Source organism: Camelina sativa, chromosome 19 (genome assembly GCF_000633955.1).
Source record: "Camelina sativa cultivar DH55 chromosome 19, Cs, whole genome shotgun sequence".
Classification (NCBI taxonomy): domain Eukaryota; kingdom Viridiplantae; phylum Streptophyta; class Magnoliopsida; order Brassicales; family Brassicaceae; genus Camelina; species Camelina sativa.
Window position 1 is genome coordinate 22055176 of NC_025703.1, and position 11639 is coordinate 22066814.

An 11639-nucleotide genomic window follows, 5' to 3' on the forward strand; every position below is an offset into this window, starting at 1 on the left:
CGACCGATGCAATGCCGAGCATCATGTTCCCCCGAAGCTTCTCGCCGGATCTTTGTTCCTACAACCACAAAACTCGATCCCCAACCACAGGAAAGCTTCCCAATGTCCCGAATAACAAACTAACAAGCCTAACCACACATAACAAGCAAATCAGAGATATCTCCAGCTTAGATAAGCCATTGTCATGCACTTACCTTTGCCACAGAAGAAACCCGATCCAAACACAGGAAAAAAACGCTCCTAGGAAGTTCTTACCACGATCTAAGCCTCAGATCTCACAGGAAAACGCCACAAACTTCCAAGAATCTCCCAAAAACGCTTAAGAACTAAAAAGACCTCTTTTCTCTCTGGTTTTTCTCCCAAAACGGCTGAACTCGTCGAATGAGACAAAAACACGACTTAAGGGTTTTCCCTAACCCAAAACGCAGCGTTTAACTTAACTTATCCGCATAAAACTGAACATGCATCGACCGATGCAATCCCCTAAACGGGAATTTCGGTTCGCAGATGTTACAGAAAGAAACCTAAAAATGAAGGCGGAAAGATGACCTATCGGAACCTCAAAAATTGGTTTGTGAAAATCAAACGGAAAACAAAAAATCTACTCGAAAAAAAATTATAAAATCGATAACTACGCATCATGATATGGCTTCTTCGATGGCCAATTGAAGCTAAACGCCTTTGTTCTTGCGAGAACTCTTCCCAATGTTCCTAGATCTGGTCGGAGAGAGAGAGAGGCAATGCAAGAGAGAAGAGGATCGAATCAAAAAAGAGAAAATGTTAAATTTATGTCCATTAGATTTGTTTTAATTAACGGTTCATGTTAGAAAAAAATTTATCCTAACCTTAGTGAATTAACTAATGAAATAATAAAGAAACTAGAATTGGATCCGTGGTAGAGCACGGATTAACATTTATTTTATTTATTTTGTAATTTTTATTTAAAGTGTTATATATATGATTGTTTCATTTCTTTTAATTTTTTTCTCAAATACTATACCATGAAATCATATGTTCAATATAACTTATGAAAATAACATATATTTTGTAAGATTTATTCTAGTAGATCTAGATTTTGACCCGCGGTACACAGCACTTTAAGTTATTTGATAAAAATATTAATTTCTATTTGTTAATTTTATTTGATTTGTTTAGTTTTTAAAATTATATATTGAATTTTGATTGTTAATTATATGACTTAACCTACACTATGCTGCATATTAATTATTTTGTTACAATATTAATTAATCGATTTAATTAGATACGTCTAATAATCTAATATTCATATTGTTAACAAAATAATGAGATAATATTTTATCTATGTAGCACCGAATTAATGATATTTTAAGTTTCTATTAATATCTACTCAAACATGTCTGGCCATATAGTTTTCTTAGGTGATGTAAAGCATTTTGTATTTTTTTTTATTCATCATTTGAGCAATATATGTCTGTTTAAAAAATTTAAATTACATCATATGCAGAAAAAATCATAAATTTTATTAACTAAATATATTAGATAAAAAATTAAATAATTTAAATATAAAATAAAATAAATGTGAAAGAAGAATCACATATTTTTGTTTTAATTAGGTTGAGAGATTTCCTTATCTTTTAAATGTTACCTATAATTGATTTATATGTTACTATAATTAAGTAAATCCATACTATCCTTACTTACCAAAAATCAGACTAACCCGTATATTATGATACACCTATGTCACAAGTTTATCACCAAAAAATCATAAATATATATCTTATATAATCTACAAAAAAATGTCGTGTACTTCCGTTTTATTATATAGGGGATGTTAGAATTGTATCTCTTGGATTCACTCGGATCCTACGGTTTGAAAATATGTCACGTCATCTATCTGACTGATGTCTTTCCACTGGCTCGCGTTTTATTTATACTTTCTTAATTCTTATCCCATTTTAATCACTTTTTCTTAATTAAAAATGTTTTAAAATACTATAATCAAATGGAAAATATGTTAAAATAATAGGAATGTGATCATAATATTTTTTTAAACAAAGATTTTAATTTATAAGTCAATTTAAAAAAAAACATAAAATACAATGTAAACTATTAATGAAATGATCTTATAATCGTATTTTCACTTTTAAACTGATGTTAAAGTAAAAATAAAATGATACTACAATATACGATTTATGTAGTAAACTATAATTATCTTATATTAGTAGATAATTTTGAAACTTGTTTGATTAGACAATCACTACCATATTGCTGCTATATATGTATTTGTCGCCAAAAAAAAAAAATATTGTCATACGGTCACATTAAGATACAAATGACTTTGTCACTACATTACAGCAAAAAATCTCTAGTTAAAACTAAATTGTTGTTATTTTTGCTATGTATTTTTTTTGTCGCAAATTGTCACGTTTGTTACAAGTAATTTGTAGCTAAATGTTAGTATTTTTTTTTTTTTTAAATCGATATTATTTTAAAATATTTTTGCTACAAACTATATCTGTTACTATTTGTTATTATATAGCTACACTTAGTAACTAATTTTTTGTATATAACTTTTTGTAACAGATATACTTTGTCAATATCTTTTAACTAACTTTTTGTCACTAATTTGTAACAATTTGTTGTTATGATTTGTTATTACTTCTCTTGTAGCAAAAAAATGTAGCTACATGATCCAAATCTTATAGTGCGATGTAACCATTTTCTATAACTATAACTGATTAATTAACTGGATGCTTGTTTGTTATTTTCTAAAATATATCATCTTAGTTGGCTTCAATCGTGAGCATCACGTACACATCTATTTAAATTCGCATCTTTCAATAGATTTCATAACTCACAAGAAACTTAGCTTTTCTGAAAATAACACTCTCTTCTCCTTATCAATTACCAGCGTAAGTTTTACAATCATGGTGGACACAATGAGTTCCTCAGGAGAAGAACGAGGTGTTGTTGTTGCAGAACCCGAGCCACCAAGAGGAAATAGAAGTCAATATGCTTTTGCTTGTGCAATCTTAGCATCCATGACGTCTATCATCCTTGGTTACGGTTCGTCTTCGTTATGAATTCTTATGATTCACTAACGGCCCATTTCGAGGTTTGTTCGGTTTTAAGGTTTAGATTATTAATTATCCTTATATTTGATGGATGTTGCAGATATAGGAGTGATGAGTGGAGCTGCAATCTTCATAAAAGACGATTTGAAACTGTCAGACGTACAACTTGAGATTCTTATGGGGATTCTGAATATCTACTCCTTGATCGGTTCAGGCGCGGCTGGTAGAACTTCAGATTAGATTGGAAGACGATATACCGTAGTGTTGGCAGGAGCCTTCTTCTTTTGTGGTGCTCTTCTCATGGGGTTTGCCACAAACTATCCTTTCATTATGGTTGGTCGTTTCGTAGCTGGTATCGGTGTTGGTTATGCTATGATGATTGCGCCTGTTTACACCGCTGAAGTCGCTCCTGCCTCTTCACGTGGTTTCCTTAGCTCTTTCCCTGAGGTACAATATAGATTCAACCTTTCTTATTATCTAATATATATATATATATATATAAATAATTGTACATGGAGGTTGATGATACCATGTTTCTTTTTTATGCAGATATTTATCAACATTGGTATACTTTTAGGATTTGTATCCAACTACTTCTTCTCCAAGCTTCCCGAGCATCTCGGCTGGAGGTTCATGTTAGGGATTGGAGCGGTTCCCTCGGTACTCCTAGCCATTGGAGTGTTGGCAATGCCGGAGTCTCCACGGTGGCTAGTCCTCCAAGGTCGCATTGGAGATGCTTTTAAAGTTCTTGACAAAACCTCAAACAATAAAGAAGAAGCCATCTCTAGGCTCAAGGACATCAAACATGCGGCTGGAATCCTTGATGATATGACAGACGATGTTATAGTCTTACCGAACAAGAAGACTGCCGGTAAAGGCGTGTGGAAGGATCTTCTTGTCCGACCGACCCCGTCCGTTCGACACATCCTCATAGCATGCCTTGGAATCCACTTCGCCCAACAAGCCTCTGGAATCGATGCAGTCGTGCTTTACTCTCCGACCATCTTCTCAAAGGCTGGACTGCGATCCAAGAATGACCAACTCTTGGCTACAGTGGCTGTCGGAGTTGTCAAGACCCTCTTCATCGTGGTAGGGACTTGTGTGGTTGATCGGTTTGGACGTCGTGCCTTGTTGCTTACGAGTATGGGCAGAATGTTTATTTCGTTGACCGTGCTTGGAACTAGTCTTACAGTAATCGACAGAAACCCCGGACAAACTCTCAAGTGGGCCATAGGGCTTAGCGTTACCACAGTGATGTCTTTTGTGGCAGCATTCTCAATAGGTGCAGGCCTCGTGACGTGGGTTTACTGCTCAGAGATATTCCCCGTGAGGCTAAGAGCTCAAGGTGCAAGTTTGGGGGTGATGTTGAATAGACTGATGAGTGGTATTATCGGAATGACATTCTTGTCTCTTTCTAAGGGTTTCACCATCGGTGGTGCATTCCTTCTCTTCGCCGGAGTTGCAGCCGCCGCATGGGTCTTCTTCTTCACTTTTCTTCCGGAGACACGTGGTGTGGCTTTAGAAGATATGGAGAGTCTCTTCGGGAGCTACAACGCAAACAAAAAGAACAATGTTATAAGCAAGGGCAAAGAAGTAGCTGATGAACAAAGCAAGTGAGACCAAATTTGCTTCCACTTCATTATTTGGTCAATGGGACGTCGTCGATTTCAAAGACTCTCAAACCGAGTCTTCATTGGGCGAGTGTGGCCAATAAGAAGATTAATACAGAATTTTACTTGCCATGTCTAATCTATCGTGTTGTATATAAGTTTTCTTTTGTGAAGGAGTAAGAAACTCTTCGTATGTAATATAAATGCAACATAGGTTTAATTTCTTTGTTTGGACAATTAATTTCGGTTATTTACAACTTATAACTCAAAAGTGTGTTTGTTGCGGGACAAAAAACAGTTTAACTGTAGTAGAAGATTCGAAGGAGATATATAAAGTTAACTTTTCTCTCTTTTCCTTCCTTCACATCATCACCCACCTAATATATATATATATATATATATATATATATATATATATATATATATATATATATATATATATATATATATATATATATATATATATATATATATATATATATATATATATATATATATATATATATATATATATATATATATATATATATATATATATATATATATATATATATATATATATATATATATATATATATATATATATATATATATATATATATATATATATATATATATATATATATATATATATATATATATATATATATATATATATATATATATATATATATATATATATATATATATATATATATATATATATATATATATATATATATAAAACAAACTCTAGACTTCATCAATTTTATCAAATGATTTTAACCCAAAATATTGACAAAACAACATATTTAAAGTACACTATGTTTTTTTGAAAAGACAAAGCTGAGGTTGCATCACAAAATTAACATCTGCAAATAACATATGAGATTTTAAAAGAATGTGTAATTTGGATTAGTGAACGGATATTCATTGTCGGGTTTAAACGTTTCCCCATTTAGACATTCTTAACTTGGTCAAAAATTCTATTATAGCAGATGATGCACTTGAACAACCCCCATTGTAGCGACATAGCATTAAAACTGTTCATGGAACTTTATATATTTGCATTTAATGTGGGATAACAATATGTTTAAATGGTCTCTATAATTAGATCAACAATCGACATTTGACGTTAGAACTTATAAAAATATGTTTTCATGGGATATGATTATGGAATGAACTCTTCTAGGGATAAAATGTCAGAATATTGTCAACAGTATTGATTATTTTTCCAGTAAGGTTCTTAAGTCATTTTTGTTATAAATTGATATATTGTTGATTTCCAGAAAAACATTATTTCGATACTAGACAATATATGTTATATATAGATTAGTAAAATAAGTACAGTGTTTATATAGATTTATCTTTTGATCTTCAAATATTACATTTATATTCAATGATTCTTTTTTTTTCAACTAAACATTAAATAAATTAAAAAAATACTCCAAGGTTGGTTGCCCAAACAGGAGGATAAGAGTTTACAAAATAAATTTCAGAAATTAAAGATCTTGAAGCTCGAGCAAGACAATCTGCCCTGACGTTAGACTCACGAGGGATCCTGGTCAAGGTAAAGGAAGGGAAAGAAGATCGGAGCAAGGAGAAATCATCCAGCAGGTTCGAGAAAGCCGGCCAATCTTCGGGCAGCTCCACCATTGCAATCAATTCTGCACAATCCGTCTCGAAGGCTTGACAGTCAACCCCCGCCGCTATCAAAGATTCCATAGCCCATATTAGAGCTTGTAACTCCGCGTGTAATGATTCAATGATTCTTATTGATAAAAATTTTGAATAAAATCTCACGCAGACAGATATAACAAATAAATATTATCTTCAACAATATATCACTCAGTAAAGTAAGTTTAGTGTTTATATAGATTTATACTCAAAATTTTGAATGATTATATATTTATATTTAAGCTCAACAATTTATATTGATAAAAAAAAATTAAAATTCCGCGCGTGCGCAGGTTTAAATTCTAGTCTTCTATATAAATGTTAGTTTTCCAATTTAGCCTTTAACATGATACACATTAATTGTATCCCCTGTTTTAAAAATCCCCGCCTAGCATCGATTACGCCCCGTAAAATCGCTAGGTCCACCCTCTCCGCCTTGATTAATGACTAATCCCCGCCTAGCATCGATTATCCGATTATACCATCTAATCCGATTAATTCCCGCATAATTTTGTATATACCGATTATTTTTGGAGCCAAATATAAATCATATATATATATTTTTGTTATTTAGACATTTAAATTAAGAGTTTATGATGTTTTACAATAACTAATGTACAAAATTTTTATTAAAATCATAATTTGTTTTCCTAATATTACGTTTTTATGTTTTTACCGTAATTTTAAAGACAATACTATAGCTTTATATTTTATTTGATATTTTTCTTTTCACATAAACATAATTATACATATATTTATTATTATATATATTTAATTACTATTAATTTAATAAAATAACCCAAAAACTAGTCTCCGATTAATCCCCGTTTAATCTCTGATTTTCTCGCTAGGCGCTAGGCCCACCCCGACCGCCCGACTAGCGCCTAGAAATTTCTAAAACAGGGATTGTATCTATAAATGTTAACGCATGTCAAATTTAAACATATTAAAAAAATTATACGTAAGTTTTAAAAAAAATATATATATATTTTTTTTTGTCACCATTGAATTAACAAGCTCCCGTCCATAATCAATTTCTATTATGCAGGGTAACGCGATTCAATGGAGTCGGTCACATATGTGGTGTTATAACTTATAACCACTTGATTAAAAACATATTTCCTTCATAAATATTATTCTATTTATTAAATTATTAACCTAATTCAATGGGAATTTTATACTTAAAGAAAAAAACTCTTAATCTGTAATTTCTATTAATAGAAATGCAACATAGGTTTGATTACTTTGTTTGGACGATATTACTAAGGTATTTTTTCAAGTATTTGCAACTTTAACTCAAAAGTGGGACTTCTTGTAGGACAAAAAGCAATTTAAATGTAGTAGAATATTACAGTAACGCGACATTAATGAAGAAGCTTCTCTCCCACAAGTTTACAAACCGCTGTCAAGAAGTTATGACCTTACTAGTTGGGAGTGTATTGGACAAGCCCAAGAGATTACTTGTGGGATATGCTTTTCAAAATACGATCCATTCCCTCTCGAGATGTAACATCCGCGAACCGAAATCCCGGTTTAGGGGTTGCATCGGTCGATGCACTATGTACATCGGTTGATGCAAGGTTGTTTTTCTGCGGACGAGTTTAAGTTAAACGCTGCGGTTTGGGTTAGGAAAACCCTTAAACTCGAGTTTTGTCTCATTCGGCGAGTTTGGCCGTTTTTGAGAGAAAAAAAAGAGAGGAAAAGTTCCCTAAGTGTTCTTGAGTGTTCTTGGTGATTTATGGTGATTGGAGGCGTTCCTGTAGAGATTTGTAGCTGAGATCGTTGTAGGAGCTTCCTAGTTGCGTGTTCTTGCTTGTTTAAGGTTCAGAAACTTCTTGGCAAAGGTAAGTGCATGACCATGGCTTATCTAAGCTGGAGATTTCTCTGATCTGCTTGTTATGTGTTGTTAGGCTTGTTAGAATGTTGTATGGGACGTTAGGAAGCTTTCTTGTGGTTTGGGATCGAGTTTTGTGGTTGTAGGAACGAAGATTCGGCGAGAAGCTTCGGGGGAAAACGATGCTCGACATGTGCGTCGGTCGATGCACTTTGTGCGTCGGTCGATGCACTTTGTGCGTCGGTCGATGCAAGTGCGAGGACGGCGCGTAAAACCTAGTGTTTTCGTGCTATGTCGAGCATGCATCGGTCGATGCAATGGGAGCATCGGTCGACGCAACCCCAACTGGTGTCAGTCGATGCATGCTTGGTGTCGGTCGACGTAGAGTCCTGGTTTGTTATTGTTGATTGTTGATTGTTGGTTGATGGTTAGAGATGTCTCTATTGCTTGTGTGTATAGCCCAGTAGATGGGAGAAATGCCTTACTAAGTGTTTATAAAATACTCATACATTGCAATTTATGTTTGTGGTGCAGGTAAATGCAAAGTGTGATCGTGGAATCAAGGCAATGAAGAGAAGAATGTTCTAGGGACTCGATTGGTTGTTGTCTGGCATTGCTAGGTTGCTAGAGTTGGGTCATTAGAATCATTGCTAGGTTGCTGGTTCTATGATTCCTGTTGGTTGATTTTCGGATATTGTTTATGTTATAATTATTGGATTATTATTGGCTATTGGTATTGATTTTTTTCCACTGTTGGTTGTGATTGTGGTTAGTGGATATGGGACCATTAGTTGTAGTTTATTTATTATATTATTTATTATAAAAAAGGGTCGGGTCGTTTCAAGAGAGAGTGAAATGAACAACGACATGGAGAGACACCTTCTCCAGCAGAGAAGATTGTGAAACTCATTGACAAGAATGTCCACAATTGTTTAAGTACAATCAAGGATGGTGGAGGCTCTAGCATCCTAGTTTGGTTTGAAGCAATACTCTATTAAAGTGTGATCATTTTTTGTTTTAGCATGTTTTAAAACAATTTATATCCAAGCTTTGTAAAATGTTTATTTTCTTTTAAATATAATTTAACATTAGATTTTTAAAAAATAATATTATAGTAATGGAGATCAATGACCTTTCTAATTAGTCATATATATATATATATATACACTTATATATATGTTTAAAATCTTAGCATTGTTAAATAAACAAAAAAAAATTATGTTATGAAATATATATATATATATATATATATCCCCTTCATAATAAAACGGAAGTACACAACATTGTTTTGTAGACTATATAATTTTAATAAGTTGTTTACAAATAGGTTATAAATTAATTGGTTACAAGTTAAATAGTGGGTGCACGGGTTGATTTTTCTTTTATTTATATTGTAATTTTAAAGAAAATATTCTAAAGAATCATTTTTTATCATCTAACTTACCATATTAATTTCCTTTATTAAATTATTCATCAAAGAAAATACTTTGATATCTAACTTAACATATTAATTTGTTAATTATCATTATACTTTACCTCTCATTTTTATATATGAGTCTATTTTTTGAAACAAATAAATTATCATATTATTTATTATAATTAAAATATAGTTTTATTTCTGGATATACCATACATTGAATTTTAAAAAACAAATATAAATGGTTCAATCTATAAAATATTCAAGCTTTAGTATTATTATTCTTTTAAAATAATATCTATTGAATTAAAAAATTTACTGATTAACGGGTCAAATTTGAATATTTAAATTCAATATCATATTTTTTTTGTTGAATTAATAATTTTATATTATAGAATAAACTTTAAATAATTTATTTTGAAATATTTTTAAAATATTGAAACTTGATATAAAAGTTAGAAACTATAAACACNTTAAAACAATTTATATCCAAGCTTTGTAAAATGTTTATTTTCTTTTAAATATAATTTAACATTAGATTTTTAAAAAATAATATTATAGTAATGGAGATCAATGACCTTTCTAATTAGTCATATATATATATATATATACACTTATATATATGTTTAAAATCTTAGCATTGTTAAATAAACAAAAAAAAATTATGTTATGAAATATATATATATATATATATATATCCCCTTCATAATAAAACGGAAGTACACAACATTGTTTTGTAGACTATATAATTTTAATAAGTTGTTTACAAATAGGTTATAAATTAATTGGTTACAAGTTAAATAGTGGGTGCACGGGTTGATTTTTCTTTTATTTATATTGTAATTTTAAAGAAAATATTCTAAAGAATCATTTTTTATCATCTAACTTACCATATTAATTTCCTTTATTAAATTATTCATCAAAGAAAATACTTTGATATCTAACTTAACATATTAATTTGTTAATTATCATTATACTTTACCTCTCATTTTTATATATGAGTCTATTTTTTGAAACAAATAAATTATCATATTATTTATTATAATTAAAATATAGTTTTATTTCTGGATATACCATACATTGAATTTTAAAAAACAAATATAAATGGTTCAATCTATAAAATATTCAAGCTTTAGTATTATTATTCTTTTAAAATAATATCTATTGAATTAAAAAATTTACTGATTAACGGGTCAAATTTGAATATTTAAATTCAATATCATATTTTTTTTGTTGAATTAATAATTTTATATTATAGAATAAACTTTAAATAATTTATTTTGAAATATTTTTAAAATATTGAAACTTGATATAAAAGTTAGAAACTATAAACACTCTAAATTGAATTGTTATAGCAATGTCAATAATATGTCACTATAATATGAAATAATTTCAAGAAATCAAGTATATTAAAAAAAGTATAACAATATATTAAATTACTCATAATATAATAACTCGCTTTTTAAAAACCAAATTTACAAAATTATGTTTTATAATGACATTCAAGTCATGATATAGAATATACATTGTTGAAATAACTTCACATACATAAACTAATACAACATATTAAAATTTTATTTTAAAATATAAAATATACAAAATTTTGTATAAAATAAAATTTAATCAGTGTTATAACACGAGTACTTATCTAGAATCATTAAAAATACAAAATTTACAAAATAGCTGTCTTTTTTCAAGCCATCATATTTAGCATATGATTTTATTGCATAATGTTTTATCCAAAAAAACTTTTAAAAACAATCACATAAATTATATTTTATATAAATATTATAATATAAATAAAATAAATTTCAACTTGTGCTCTAGCACATGTCTTAATCTAGTATATATAACATTTTGTTAATGAGAGGACTTTGATTTTATTGAAGCTTAAGTAGAAATATACAGTTTCTATTTACAGTTGGTGCATTGGCTTATAAAAATGTAGAAATATACAGTTTCCATTCCTTTCTGAACATTGCATGGGTTTTTGTTGGGTTATGAGTCTAATATGTTATTTTCTGTTTGTTAGGAAAAATATAACTAGCAAGTATACTAAAATACATCTA

At 30.1% G+C, this 11639-nt stretch overlaps 1 pseudogene; it reads left to right on the forward strand.

Moving 5' to 3' along the window:
• On the forward strand, positions 2919 to 4670 carry LOC104768089 (annotated as a pseudogene).